This window comes from Pipistrellus kuhlii, unplaced genomic scaffold, assembly GCF_014108245.1.
Source record: "Pipistrellus kuhlii isolate mPipKuh1 unplaced genomic scaffold, mPipKuh1.p scaffold_m20_p_2, whole genome shotgun sequence".
NCBI lineage: Eukaryota > Metazoa > Chordata > Mammalia > Chiroptera > Vespertilionidae > Pipistrellus > Pipistrellus kuhlii.
Window position 1 is genome coordinate 147,130,445 of NW_023425515.1, and position 14,436 is coordinate 147,144,880.

Genomic DNA, 14,436 nt, shown 5'->3' on the forward strand with positions numbered 1-14,436 from the left:
CACAGCCCTTGCAATGTTAGGCCCATCACACCAAATGGAGGGTATTGTCATCATCACATATATCTTTCTAACATAAAATCTTGCAAAAGACCTGTTAATTTTGGGATAATCCACTAAGATTTTTAGTATATTTCCAAGGCATCTTCAATCAACAGAATTCTTAGGGAAATGGAGATCAAAATACATGAAAACGTTTTTTTTAATTAATGATAGAATACTAATATTAATTTTGAGTTATGTTTCAGACAATTTGCGTCAAAATGCTAATTTTATGCACATCTGTTTGTACTGGGACAGTAAAACAAGAGGGAGATTCTAATTTTAGAAATTAAATTATATACAACCTAAGAAATACATTTGTATTTTGTTGTAAAAACACAGATATAATACCAATCCTGTGGACATATTTCGTAGTTTGAAGAAAAAAATGAAAAGAGTGACTTTCATATACATACAAAATGAACACAATTAATTAATGAAGACCAAAGTAAGATGTTACAACCAGATAAAAGGACAATATGTAACAGACTCATTTATAAATTCAGAATATTGAAATTAATTTGCTAATGGAACAAAACTGGCTTTTCCAGAGAAGGAGAAGAATTCACTTGAATCTTTAACAGCAGAATTTATTTACATGTCTATAAAAAGATACAAGATGGCGCAAAAGTAGGTTTACAGTTGCTAGTACATAAAATAGTTTATTTTTCTATTATGTATTAATTATTGTATTATTTTTCATACCAACAACTGAAAATCTACTTTTGCCATCTCCTTGTATATTTTGCCTTAGTATCATTTATCTACACCTTGTAAAATAACTCGAATGCATAAAAATTAAAGTCCTCATAGAATTAGGTAACTTGGAAAGGTGTGTTCTAAATAATGCAGGGTTTTATCACTGTAACACAAAATTTTCTGTAAAATTATGAGATGTAAAAATCTTAAAAATAGTTGAGTTAAATGTATTGCTAATATTTTGATACATAGTAACCTTTATTATAATGAATTTTAAAAAAAAACCAAGTTATCTATATACCTAATATTCTATTTTCTGTATATTCTAGTTACTAATTTTCTTCCTTATTTAGTTGGGGAAAGTAAACAATTAAAATATAACAAGAACCAACTTGCATCAAGAAACTACCTTGTTGAAAATGAATATATTTGTTGGACACATGAAAAGAAAAAGCATGTTTGTCATTTGGAAACAGGGGCATTTAACTTGTGGGATTTTATTTATTTATTTATTTTTAAATCTTTATTGTTGAAAGTGTTACATAAGTTCTTTTTCCCCCATTTACCTCTTCCATCCTGCTCCTGTCTCCCTGCTTTACCAAGCCCTCACCACCGCATTGTCTATGACCATGGATTATGCATATATGCATGACTTTTGGGACTTTAAATCAACATTTTACATTTACATTAACAACAATAAGAAATATGAAGTAACAGTTGAGAAAGCAATATTTCAGCAACCAAATACAATGGTAATGGTGAAAATATTTCAAGAAGCTATTGCAACAGATGAATGATCTGTTTCCACTAAATGTTAATGAGCCCAGTCCTTGCACAGATCTTGGTTTGGTAGAAACTACAGGAGGTAGCATGGCTCATTAGGCTTTCAAAGCTTTACAATGTCTAAGGGTTGGTTTTCCTCTTCCATTTCAAGTGAATTGCTAAAAGCATTGGAATGTCTTCAGTGGAACTTAGAATTTGTTAGTTTCTTCATTAATTTTGACCTTTTCACATTAAAAAAAAAATAAAAGTTAACTTCACACTTACGTAATCCCAACAGACTTCTATCTCCTGGCAATTTTGAATTATGTCTAAACAAGCATTCCAAGCTCATGGAATTTCCTAGGAAAATTTGGGAACTATCCTATCTAATAAAGAGGGAATATGCTAATTGATCCTCATGTTGTTACAAAGATGGCTGCACTCACAGCCAATAAGGAGGGAATATGCTAATTGACTACCCCACCCTCAAAGATGGCAACACCCACAGCCACAAGATGGCAACGCCCAGTCCCCTCAGCCCCACCAGGGCTGTGAGCCCAGCTGCTCTGTGTGCCTGCCTCCAGAATTCCCCAGTCCTCTCAGGGCCAGCCTGAGGCTCAGGTAACCAGGACCAGCTGAGACTTGTCCTGCCAACAGTGACAGCAGCAGAGGTGTGATGAGGCATCACCTTCCCCTGATCACCGGGTCGCCTCTTGCCCCTGAGGGCTCCCAGACTGTGTGTGAGAGGGGGCAGGCCGGGCTGAGGGACCTCCCTTCAGTGCATGAAATTTCATGCACTGAGCCTCTAATATTTTAGAAAAATGACTTATAGAATATTCTTTGGAGACTACATACAATATGCTAATAATAAATAATAAAGGTTTCTTGCTAGTTCTAAAGATCCACAGAACTCCTACATAGTTTTCTAAGTAGTTTCTTAAACGTGGACTGTGGTTGTCTCCAAACTCGACATCTCCCTGCGAAACGTTTGACAAGTGACCTGGCATAAATGTGGCCACTAGCTCGTTTCGGACATACTCCTTAAGAAATTGCTGCTAGAGATTTGAAACTGCTTCAAGTTGATGTCTTTCAAAACAAAACATATTCACACAAACACAAAACCACATTGCTATCAGTGGTCTGGAAAATAAGCTTGCAAGCCAGGCATTTGGTGTTCTGGGTAATTTAAAAAAAGAAAGAAGGAGGAGGAGGAGGAAGAGCAGGAGGAGAAGGAGAAGGAGGAGAAGGAAATGCCAAGAGGCATTCAACAGTTTCTCTTTAAGATTCGTTTTCTAAGAGTGTAGCACAAGTAACATGTTGTTTTTAATTAATCAGAAAGTAAAAACTGCTTTAAATGCTGACGTGGAGGAAATTTTGAAAACATTTATTTGCAAAGATATGTGCACCCCTATGTTCACTGCAGCATTATTCATGATGGCCAAGACATGGAGACAACCAAAGTCTCCATTTATAGATAATTGAATAAAGAAGATGTGGTACATACATACAATGGAATATTACTCAGCGATAAAGAAAAGATGAAATGCAGTCATTTGCAGCAACATGGATGGGCCTTGTGAATATTATGCTAAATTAAATAAGTCAGTTAAAAAAAAAAGAGGAATATCACGAATCCTCTAATTTCACTTATTTGTGGGATATAAAAATGAAACTCATAGGCACAAACAATAGTATAGTGGTTATCAGAGGAAAGGGATGGGGAAGAAGAAAAGAGGGACAAGTATTATATATGGAGATTATTTGACTTTGGGTGATGCACACACAATGCAATATACTGATCATGTATCATAGTAATGTGCACTTAAAACCTATACGAATTTATTAAACAGTGTCACCCATATAAATTTAACTTTAAAAAAATAAAATTAAATATTGCCAAAGAAAGATTTTCTTTGTGTGTGTGTGTGTGTGTGTGTGTGTGTGTGTGTACTTCCTGCTCCCTGGATCTATCATGAAAAATAATATTTTCTCTTTGCAATGTGATTTCAATTTCCACATTTATAATTAATAAATACAGTGATGTGAATAAAGGTTGGTGTTCTATATTTTCCAAGTTGCCACTCCTCTTGCTTCCTGTAAGTTTTAAAAGTTTAGTTGTTATTCATCTAAAATTAGATTTTGACATCAGTGAACCCATTTCTCAAGAAAATATTTTATTTCATCACATAACATAATGAAAGAGATAAAAATTCCATCGGTCTATGACTTTGTTAATGATGAATTCTCTTAACAATTGTTAAAAGTGCTCATTAAGGAAATAACATCTGAATTTGGATAAGTCAGCACTTTATAAATATTCATAGTAAAGTAAAATCAGATCTTTAATGATCAGGTGTAAACTTTTGGTGATGTCTATAAAAAAGAAATCTCCAGAGCCTTGAGAATTTAATTCTTAATTTCAGGCTTTAAGAAAAATTGAAAAAATGTTTTCCAAAACCATGTTAAAGTAAAACTTTATTTTAAGGGGTTTATTTTATGACATCAGCATATTCACATGTCATATTCTATCAGTCTTGGTCGCAAACAACAAAGGCAGACTGGCTAACTCGAGCAGAAAAGGAATTCACTGAAAGGATTTTGGGTAGCTTTCACAATGATGGAACACCAGGAGAACAAGATAATACCAAGATAGAAAATGCAACCAAAAATTCAGCCCATAGGCATCCAAACACAGCTAAGGTCATGCCACAGGTAAGGGTACTACCTTCATGGACATCTGTCACCTCCACTTGAATCTCAGATCTATTACTGCTACCTTTAGTAATATCTCTTTGCTCCCATTCTGCTTCACTTCCCCAAGATCCATAGTCCTGAGCATTTGACCATATCTAAGTTTATATACTCAAGAATAAGCTGTCAGATGCATGCAATATCTACTCCGCTGGAGTTTTAGAGTCAGAAGACAGGGCCCTTTCTTCCACTAAGATCCATTCATAGGAGACATTTAGAAAGAGGCTGGGTGTTCAGATAAAAGTTAGCCAAAATGTGAAAATTGTCCATTATGCATGCCTGTAAGTAAGTGAGTGTAAAAAAAGTCTACATAGAATACCATTATATATCGGGTCTAGTAATACTTAATGTCGTTTTTAACATTCGTTTAAAATCTTGCTTGGCGTTGACTTGTATTGACATAACCTTCAAACACGTGGTATCTACAGAACGTGTGAAGTGCAATTAACAAGTTTTGCTTGAAAAAGTTTGTGTTTGGTTTGGTTTTTGTTGCAAAACTAGGGCTAAGAAGATGGCGGATGAAGAGCATATTCGGCAATGCATGCTTTACGAGTTCCAATTAGGAAGAAAAGCAAGTGAGGCTGCAAAAAACATCTGTAGTGCTCTTGGTCAAGATGCAGTTAGCGCCAAAAAATGCCAGCGTTGGTTTGAGAAATTTCGCGAGGGAAATTTTTGTTAGATGACAAGAGTGGTCGAGGCCGTGTGTCCAATTTTGATCAAGAAGCTCTGCAAGCTCTTTTGGTGCAAAATCCTCAAATTACCCAACAAGAGCTTGTGACAACTTTAAATTGTTCACAAAAAACAATTTCCAATCAATTGCGTGCACTTGGCAAAGTCCAAAAGTTTGGAAAATGGGTTCCTCATGAGTTGACCGACAACAACCATAATCAAAGAGTCACAATTTTCAGTTCGCTCCTCTCTCGTCAAAACCGTTTGCCGTTTTTAGAGCAAATTGTTACCGGAGATGAAGAATGGGTGCTGTATGTTAATTTGAAAACGCGGCCTCAATGGTTGGACAAAAATGAGGCTCCGCAGCCCACGCCAAAACCTGACTTGCATGGGAAAAAAATGATGATGTGTGTTTGGTGGAATTTTAAAGGAATTCTTCATTATGAACTTTTACCATCTAACCAAACCATTACAAGTGCAGTGTATAGTGCCCAATTGGAAAGGTTAGCCCAAGCTTTAAGAGAAAAAGAACCCGCGCTGATTAATGGGAAGGGTGTAATTCTTCACCACGATTAACGCACGACCGCATACTGCAAGAATTACTGCTGAAAAACTACACCAGTTGGAATGGGAAGTTCTCCCTCAACCTGCATATTCTCCTTGATATTGCTCCTTCCGATTACCATTTGTTTCGTTCTTTGCAAAACTTTCTTCTTGGAAAAAAATTTAATAATGAAGAATGCCTCAAAAATGCATTGACCGAATTTTTTGCATCAAAATCACAAGAATTTTACAACAGAGGGATTAAAATGCTTCCTGAACGTTGGGCACAAGTAGTAAAAAACAACGGCAACTATATTGTTGATTAAATTTTGTTGTATTGTTTAAATAAATTCGATTTTAAAAAGTATTAGAAAACAACATTAATTATTACTAGACCTAATATTTGCTGCCATACTAATTTATTAAAGTTTATCTATTTTAATGTAATTAGAGAAAAATAATTAATTATGCTGTATATTTAGGGTATTCTACACCAAAGTTCTTCAGCTGTTCATTAAAATGAATGTATTGAAAAATTCATCAGAATTGTATATTTTATTTGATGTAGTCTTGACAACTACAGTGTAGTTGATAATAAAGTCTGAAGTTAATAGTTCATAAAAATGAAAAATTCAAATTGGGGAGGTAGGAAGGATGGATAGATAGATGATAGATTATAAATATTGTAGATGATGATGATGATAAATAGATAGGTAGATAGATATTTAGATAAATAGATAGATAGATAGATAGATGATAGATAGACTGATAGATACAACTTTTCTTTCCTCAAGATGGACATTTTCTAATAAGGAAAAAAATGAGCAAGCAATTTCTTTGCTTAATTTTCTTAAAAAAAAAAAAAACAACACAGCAATCAAAACACACAAATAGCCAAAACCGGTTTGGCTCAGTGGTAGAGCATTGGTCTGTGGACTGAAAGGTCCCAGGTTCGATTCCGGTCAAGGGCATGTACATTGGTTGCAGGCACATCAATAAAATATATATTTTTTTTAAATCAATAAGTTTGTTGGAAGCTTTTTTTTTTTTTTTTTTTTTTTTTTTTTTTCTGCTGCTGGAAGCTTTTTGATGACTGTTTCAATTTTTTCCCAGGTCACTGCTCTATTGAGATTTTTAGATTCTTCCTGATTGAGTTTTGGTAGGTTGTATTTTTCTAGGAATATGTCCATTTCCTCCAGGTTGTTCAGTTTGTTAGAATAGAGTTGTTCGTAGTATTTTGTAATAATCCTTTGCATTTCGGCAGGGTCTGTTGTTATTTCACCTCTTTTGTTTCTGATTTTGTTTATTTGAGTCCTCTCTCTTTGTTTCTTGGTTAGCCTGGCTAGAGGTTCATCTATCTTGTTTATCCTTTCAAAGAACCAGCTCTTGGTTTTGTTGATCTTATGTATTGTTTCTTTGGTCTCTATGTCGTTTATCTGTGCTCTGATTTTTGTTATTTCCTTCCTTCTGCTTACACTGGGCTTTTCTTGTTGCTCTTTTTCTAACTCTTTGAGTTGTAGAGTTAGATAATTTGTTACCATTTTTTCTTGTTTTTTGCAATAGGCTTGTAGGATATGAACTTCCCTCTCAAAACTGCTTTTGCTGTGTCCCATAGATTTTGGATAGTTGTGTTTTCATTGTCATTTGTTTTCAGGATGTGTTTTTTTTTAAATATATTTTATTGATTTTGTACAGAGAGGAAGGGAGAGAGATAGGGAGTTAGAAACATCGATGAGAGAGTCATCAATCAGCTGCCTCTTGCACCCCCTACTGGGGATATGCCCACAACCAAGGTACATGCCCTTGACCGGAATCAAACCTGGGACCCTTCAGTCCCCAAGCCGACGCCCTATCCATTAAGCCAAACCGGTCTCGGCTGTTTCCAGGATGTTTTTAATTTCTTCCTTGATTTCTCTGGTAACCCAGTCCTTGTTTAATAGCATGCTGTTTAGTCTCCATGTGTTTGATTTCTTTGGGTTATTTTTATTGTAGTGAATTTCCAGTTTTATGCCACTATGATCTGAGAAAATGCTTGATATGATTTCTATCTTCTTGAATTTGAAGAGACTTTGCCTTTGTCCCAAAATGTGGTCTATCTTTGAGAATGTCCCATGTGCACTTGAGAAGAATGTATATTCTGTGGCTTTGGGGTGGAATGTTCTGAAGATGTCGATTAATTCCATCTGGTCTAGCGAGTCATTTAGGATTGATATTTCTTTGCTGATTTTTTCTTTAGATGATTTGTCAAAGGGTGACAGTGGGGTATTAAAAACTCCTACTATGATTGTATTGCTATTAATCTCTCCCTTAATGTCCTCTAGCAGTTTTTTTTATATATTGGGGTGCTCCCGTATTGGGTGCATATATATTTACCAGGGTTATTTCTTCTTTGTTGGATTGCTCCCTTTAGTATTATGAAGTGGCCTTCATTATCTCTTGTTATGCCCTTCTCTCTGAGATCTAATTTGTCAGATATAAGTATTGCTACCCCAGCTTTGTTTTCATTTCCATTCACCTGGAAAACCTTTTTCCATCCCTTCACCCTCAGTCTGTGTGCATCTTTTTTTTCTGAAGTGGGTTTCTTGTACACAACAGATATATGGGTCTTGTTTTCTTATCCAATCTGTTACCCTATGTCTTTTGATTGGAGCATTTAATCCATTTACACTTAAAGTTATTATTGATAGGTACTTATTTGACACCATTTTTATTCTATACTCCTGTGTTCCGTCTTCACTTTCTATCTATTTTTACAGTAGACCCTTTAGCATTTCTTGCATTGCTGCTTTGGTGGAGATAAATTCCCTTAGTCTGTTTTTGTCTGGGAAGCTCCTGATTTTACCTTCAATTTTGATTGATAGCCTTGCTGGGTACAGTATTCTTGGATTCAGACCCTTCCTTTGCATGACTTTGTATATTTAATCCCATTCCCTTATGGCCTGATAAGTTTTTGTGGAGAAATCAGTTGCTAGTCTGATGGGGGTTCCTTTATATGTAACTTTCTGTCTCTCTCTGGCTGCTTTTAAAATTCTTTTTTTGTCATTGGTGTTTGCCAGTTTAATTATAATGTGCCTTGGGGTCAGTCTTCTGGGGTTCATTTTGCTTGGGACTCTGCGAGCATCTTAGATTTGTGTGGGGTTTTTCTTCTCTATCTCAGGGAAGTTTTTCGTCGTTATTTCTTGAAATACGTTTTCCATGTCTTCCTCAGTTTTCTTTCCTTCTGGAACCCCTATTATTCTAATATTGTTTTGTTTTGTATTGTCCCAAAGTTCCCTTAGACTTTCCTCCTGCTTTTTAATTTTTTTTTTTTCCAGTGAAGGCATAAAGGCATTAGAAGCTGCTATAATTGGGTATTTTTTTCCATCTTGTCTTCTAGCTCACTGATGCGATCCTCTGCTTCTTCTAGTCTACTCTTGATGCTTTCGATTGAGTTCTTTACAGTAGCGATGTCATTTTTCATTTCTTCTTGGTTCTTCTTCATTTCCTTTTGGTTTTTACTCATATTGTCAAATTTGTTTTCCATTCTTTTTAGCCATCTTATGATCATTACTCTGGATTCTTGCTCTAGTAGGTTGCTTGCCTCTAACTCATTTACTTCCTTTTCTGGTGACGCCTGCTTTTCTTTCATATGTGGGCTGTTTCTTTGTCTCCCCATGATCTCTCTTTTTAAGATATCTGTTTGTGTAGTTCTCTCTCTCCTGCTTTGATTTAAGGTCACAAAATACAACACAGCCTGGCACAACACACAAGGCACTGAATAGAAATGTGTTTATGATATTAATAACCACCAATAAAGGTGACTAGAACCCAGCTAACAAAAACATACAATCAAACAAAAAGAATAGGCAAATCAATCTTATAACAAAAGCATACAACTTCAATATAGTTAACATTCAACATACAACTTCAAAGAGATAGAGAGAAAGACTGTTTTTTTTGTTTTGTTTTGTTTTTAGGACAGCGGCGAGGAAGGTGTGAATGGGCTTTGAGCAGGGGGATGGAAATTAGATATATACAAGTAGGGTGAAATTTTAGGAGGGGGTAAACAGAAAGAATGGGGAAAATCTAGAGCAGGAAAGAGTTAAGATAAACAGGGCTCCAAAGGAAAAAGTTAGAAAGAGAGTGAAGGCATAAAGGTAGGGTTGAGATAGAATAAAGCGTTGGAGAAGGAAAGACAGATAAAGACTGTAGAACAGTAATCCTGAAATAAAAATAATAAAATAAAAATAGTAAAAATAAACAAAAGAAAATATGATAAAAAAGGTAAAATAGTAGTAGTAATAATGTTGATTATGTATACAATGTAATAATTATAAAGATAAAATCAAGTGAGGAAAAAAATAGTTTCTTGAGTAAACGTTGCAAACAATGAAAACAAAAATAAAAAAACAAAAATTAAAAAATTAAAAAGAGAAATAATAAAATTTTAAAAATTTAAATAAAATTTGCAGTAATTAAGGTCATTCACTTTCTCTGTTGTGATCCAGTCCTGATTTTTAAGCAGGTTTTTGCTTTGTTTTTATTACACTAGAGTCAATTTGTGAATTAGCCTCTGGGTGGCAGTGTTTCTAGGTTGACTTTCCAGACTCTAAGCCTCTCCAGCTTTTTTTTTCCCCTCTCTGTGGCACTGATCAATGGAGGGGGAGAGGGGGCAAGTCCGAGCCAACTGCAATCTCCCGCAACTCTCTGATATCCCTCCGAGCCAGATCCAAAAGTGTTGCTCTTTAGATATCTCCCTGTTAGGAGCCCCATCCACTTTCATGGGTGACACCTGCCCAACAGCCGGGGCTTCTACTTGTAATCACCGCCCCTGTCCACCAGCTTCCGCGCACTCTGTGTGCACAGGTCTTTGTCTTCGCCGCGAGCGTTCACTCACCCTCTCGTCACGAAATCCGACTTTTTCGCCGTTCGGTGGGGCACTCCTGTGAGCCCAAGTGTTTGTGCTCTTGAGATCAGCGTTCCAGGGGTCACAGCTGCTTGATGTTTGCTGCGGCTGTGGATATTCAGGCCTCTGACATGATCCAATCTTCCTCTCAAGATGGCGAGATTTCCCCGTCCAAGCTGGTAGGTAGCTCCAGGAAGGGATGTAGCTCCACATGGGTGCTTCCCTGTGAGGGGTACCCCTGTCAGCGGCCCCCCAGCAGTTTCTTCTGGTGTTCGCTGTCTCCCAGCTTGCTAATAAACACTCACAGCACAAGACTGTCAGCTGCTCTCTCTTTCTGCTTTGGGACAGGGCTCAGAATCCACCCATCTATTCTTCTGCCATTTTGTCTCCCCCCAAATAAATAAGTTATATTTAAAAAAAACACAAATAAGTCTCACTCAAAATGTCTATCTAGTGTTATTTAGAGTAGAATTAGCATATTATTTTAAACCTATACACTTTCAGTGCATAGTTCAAACAAGGGGTTTCTTAATAGTAGTTTGGTATTCATGACAATTAAAGTGTAGAGAAGCATAAAGGATTTTATATATGTGCTTGATACTTTAGTCTTAATAGGCATTTTTCTTATATTCTAATTCAATGCCTAAAACAAGATCATGTCTGTGAGCAAATTGTAAGTGTCATATTAAAAATTTATATCAAAGCTAATCACCCTTGGGAAAGCAACTTCACAGAACAGTCTAGAATTCCAAATCAGATCAACTGTTCTCTTTTAAATTGAGATTATTGTAATGTTAGTTTGAACACTGGTAAGCTATTATACATGGATATTTCAAAAAGTCTTTGAACCAAATTCCAAATCTATGCCTCAGAAAGAAAATTGCATCTGAACTCTGTTGTCTATGAAGGTGTTAATTCAGTAATTTGAATAATATTAATAATGAGAAAAGGTTAAAATTTATAACCTTAAAAATGCAAATATAAAAGCATAATTATTAGTTGAATGACACATTCATGACTAATTATTTGTAGGTCCTTTATTTCATAATGGCAATGAATGGCTACAGTCAGAGAAAGAGGTATCATTATTTTCCTAACCTATCAAGCTTTCATCTTCAGAAAAGTGAACAAGGATCCTAAATTTACTGGTAATTTTTAACAATAAATAAATTTCCTTTTGCATTGCCCTATATCATTCAGACTGACAGAATGACTTATAATGTGATATTCATTCATTCATTCATTCACTTATTCATTCATTCACTGCATCTTTAGTGAGTGTACACTTTTACCAAAACACTGTGTTGTAACATAAGAATGAGGGACTCACAATGTAATGAAAAGTTGGAAACATAAGTAAATGATTACAACACAGATTATGAAAATGTTGCAACTAATATTACAACACAAATATTGCAAGTGTCTTTATAAAGTATTTGTGGTGCACAGAAAACACAGTAATTAACTATATGAAGAAGGTAGAAAAGACTTCAAAGAAGTGACATTTCAAAGAATGCTCTATAATGGTAAACTTTTTTGTTGTTGTTGTTCACTACGTATCTCTGATATTTATAAGCAGTGCCTGACACAATAGATGATCAATAAATAAATAAATAATAAATAAATTATAACATAGAGTCCCGGGATTATAGAAATCAATTTCTATTGATATAATACTAAGTACTGACTCACCTTTGTCCTTAGGAAACCACTAAAAAGGCAATGTGAATATGTATATTTTTTGCCAAATCAGAAGTCCTTACAACTGGGAGGAGGAAAAGAGCAATACATAAGGCAAGTTTCCAGGTCCCACAGTTTCCCCTGATTTCCCAGGATAGAATTTCAGCTGCAGAATTGAGGTGGTGACTTTTCTGAAGCTGAACCTCAATGGATGCCAGCATTCTTGCTATGAAAAAATGTTTCCCAATTTTTCTTCTATTTTCCCTAAAATTTTACCCAGTTTTAATCTTCTCCTCAGACTCATTTTATTTGTCTTGATGTTTCTAATTAGAATTTTTCACTCTACTAAAGAACTTCCTAATACAAAAATGGTTGATGTTGTATGTAATGTGATTTTTGCAACTTCATGTTCTAATTCCTTCAAAAAATTCATGCAAAATACTTTCATTGGAATATTTAAAAAGAACTATCTTGGCTTTCCATGCCAATAAGATTGATCCTACTGAAAACAGAATAGTTGATTAGTTGTTGAGATTATAACACAACCTAAAATTTTATAATTTTTATCACTTGAAACACAACCTTAATTAAAATCAGCAATATGCTATGTTGGATTTCTTAATATTAAAAATACTATTTTATGCCAAAACCGGTTTGGCTCAGCGGTAGAGCATCGGTCTGTGGACTGAAAGGTCCCAGGTTCGATTCCGGTCAAGGGCATGTACATTGGTTGCAGGCACATCCCCGGTAGGGGGTGTGTAAGAGGCAGCTGGTCGATGTTTCTCTCTCATCGACGTTTCTAGCTCTCTATCTCTCTCCCTTCCTCTCTGTAAAATATCAATAAAATATATTTTAAAAAAAATACTATTTTATGTGGAACTTTTAAAAGCTGTGTATTTGACAAGGCTATGTATATTAGATAAATGCTGAAATCTCAGTAGCTCATTTCTATTGAAACTTATTTCTCATTTATGCAAAATCATGGGTGAGGTGAGGGGTACTTTTCTCCATATAGGAGTTCAAGGCCCCAGCCTGATGAAGCCTTTGTCATCTTCAAAATATGGCTTCTACAGTCAATTCAAGTGTTCAACATCAACTGTAAGGCAGAAAAAGAGGACTTATAAAAGAACATGTGAAAAGTTTCTATATGCTATGTCTAAGCACGATAAGAAAGACCAGAAAATGTGTGCCAAAAAGAAAGGGGAAATGATTTTTGTTAAATTTAGCCAGTTTATACCTGAGTCTTATAGTCACTAAATATTCATTTTAATTTTGTTCCCACAAAAAAATGTAGAACTCATTCTCACATTTCCCTAAAGTCTTATCTAGTCACTGCATCTAGCTAGAAGTTTAATATCTTCTGGTGATGCAAAAACTCTCCATTAAATCTGAATGTACTTTTTATGGACTGATAACATTATGAATATAAATCAGCATATTTCCATTCCTTACTTTCAAAACATACACATGCCCAATTTACAAAGTTAGTAAAATAAACAAACAAAAAAACAACAACATTACAATAAAAGCTTTCATTCAGGAAAAATAAAAATTAAGTGACTATGGTAAGTATTTATGAAGTCCTGCCAAACAGACATTTTGAAGGGTACTAAACATGGATAGGGTAGATATTTCTTGATTAGTCTTTGAATTCAGTTTCTGAGAACAGCTCTCATCCATTTTTATCCCTGGCCCTTTCCTTTACCCTGTGGAAATGTCTGTCATCTCCATCACCATATCTGAAGTTGGTGTGGGAGATCAGGACCGCCTTTGGAGCTGTGGAGGCCTTAAAAGTCTGATTCCTGCTTTAGTGAGAATTCCACACCTTTGGTCTGGTCTTTGTCATAAGTCGTTGGGATTCTCCAGAAGTATTTTAATTTTATTTTCTATTTTTAGATGTGTAATGAGAGCCATTTTCCCATCTCTTTCAATTCCAAAATTTCTGTACTTCATTCACTTTGATTTTTGAGCCAGATTAGAAGTAGGATACATTGCTTCTACTCATAATCTACAGGCCAGTGAGCCAGACATTAGACATGTAGTCCCATCCAACTTCAAGATAGGCTTATAAATGAGGACTAGCTGTGGATTCAGCAGAAAGGAAAACCTGTTTGGTAAGCAGCCAATTTCTGCCATAGCTGTTAACTTTGAAGGATTGTTATTTTCTGGAGAGAATTTTTTTTTTTCAGGTTATCTGATAGCAAATATGATGATGACAAAAAGGTTCCAGAACTTTTATGAAATGTATCATGTTTATGGGTATTCCATTTTCTGAGAATTCTTGCCCTAATATTAGCAGCTTGATTTAAAAAAAAAAAAAAAAAAAAAAAAAAAGCAATAAGTAGTATAATTTGAAGACATAAAAAACTCATTCAGGCCTATCTTTTTTGGCATGGGTTTAGAATCAT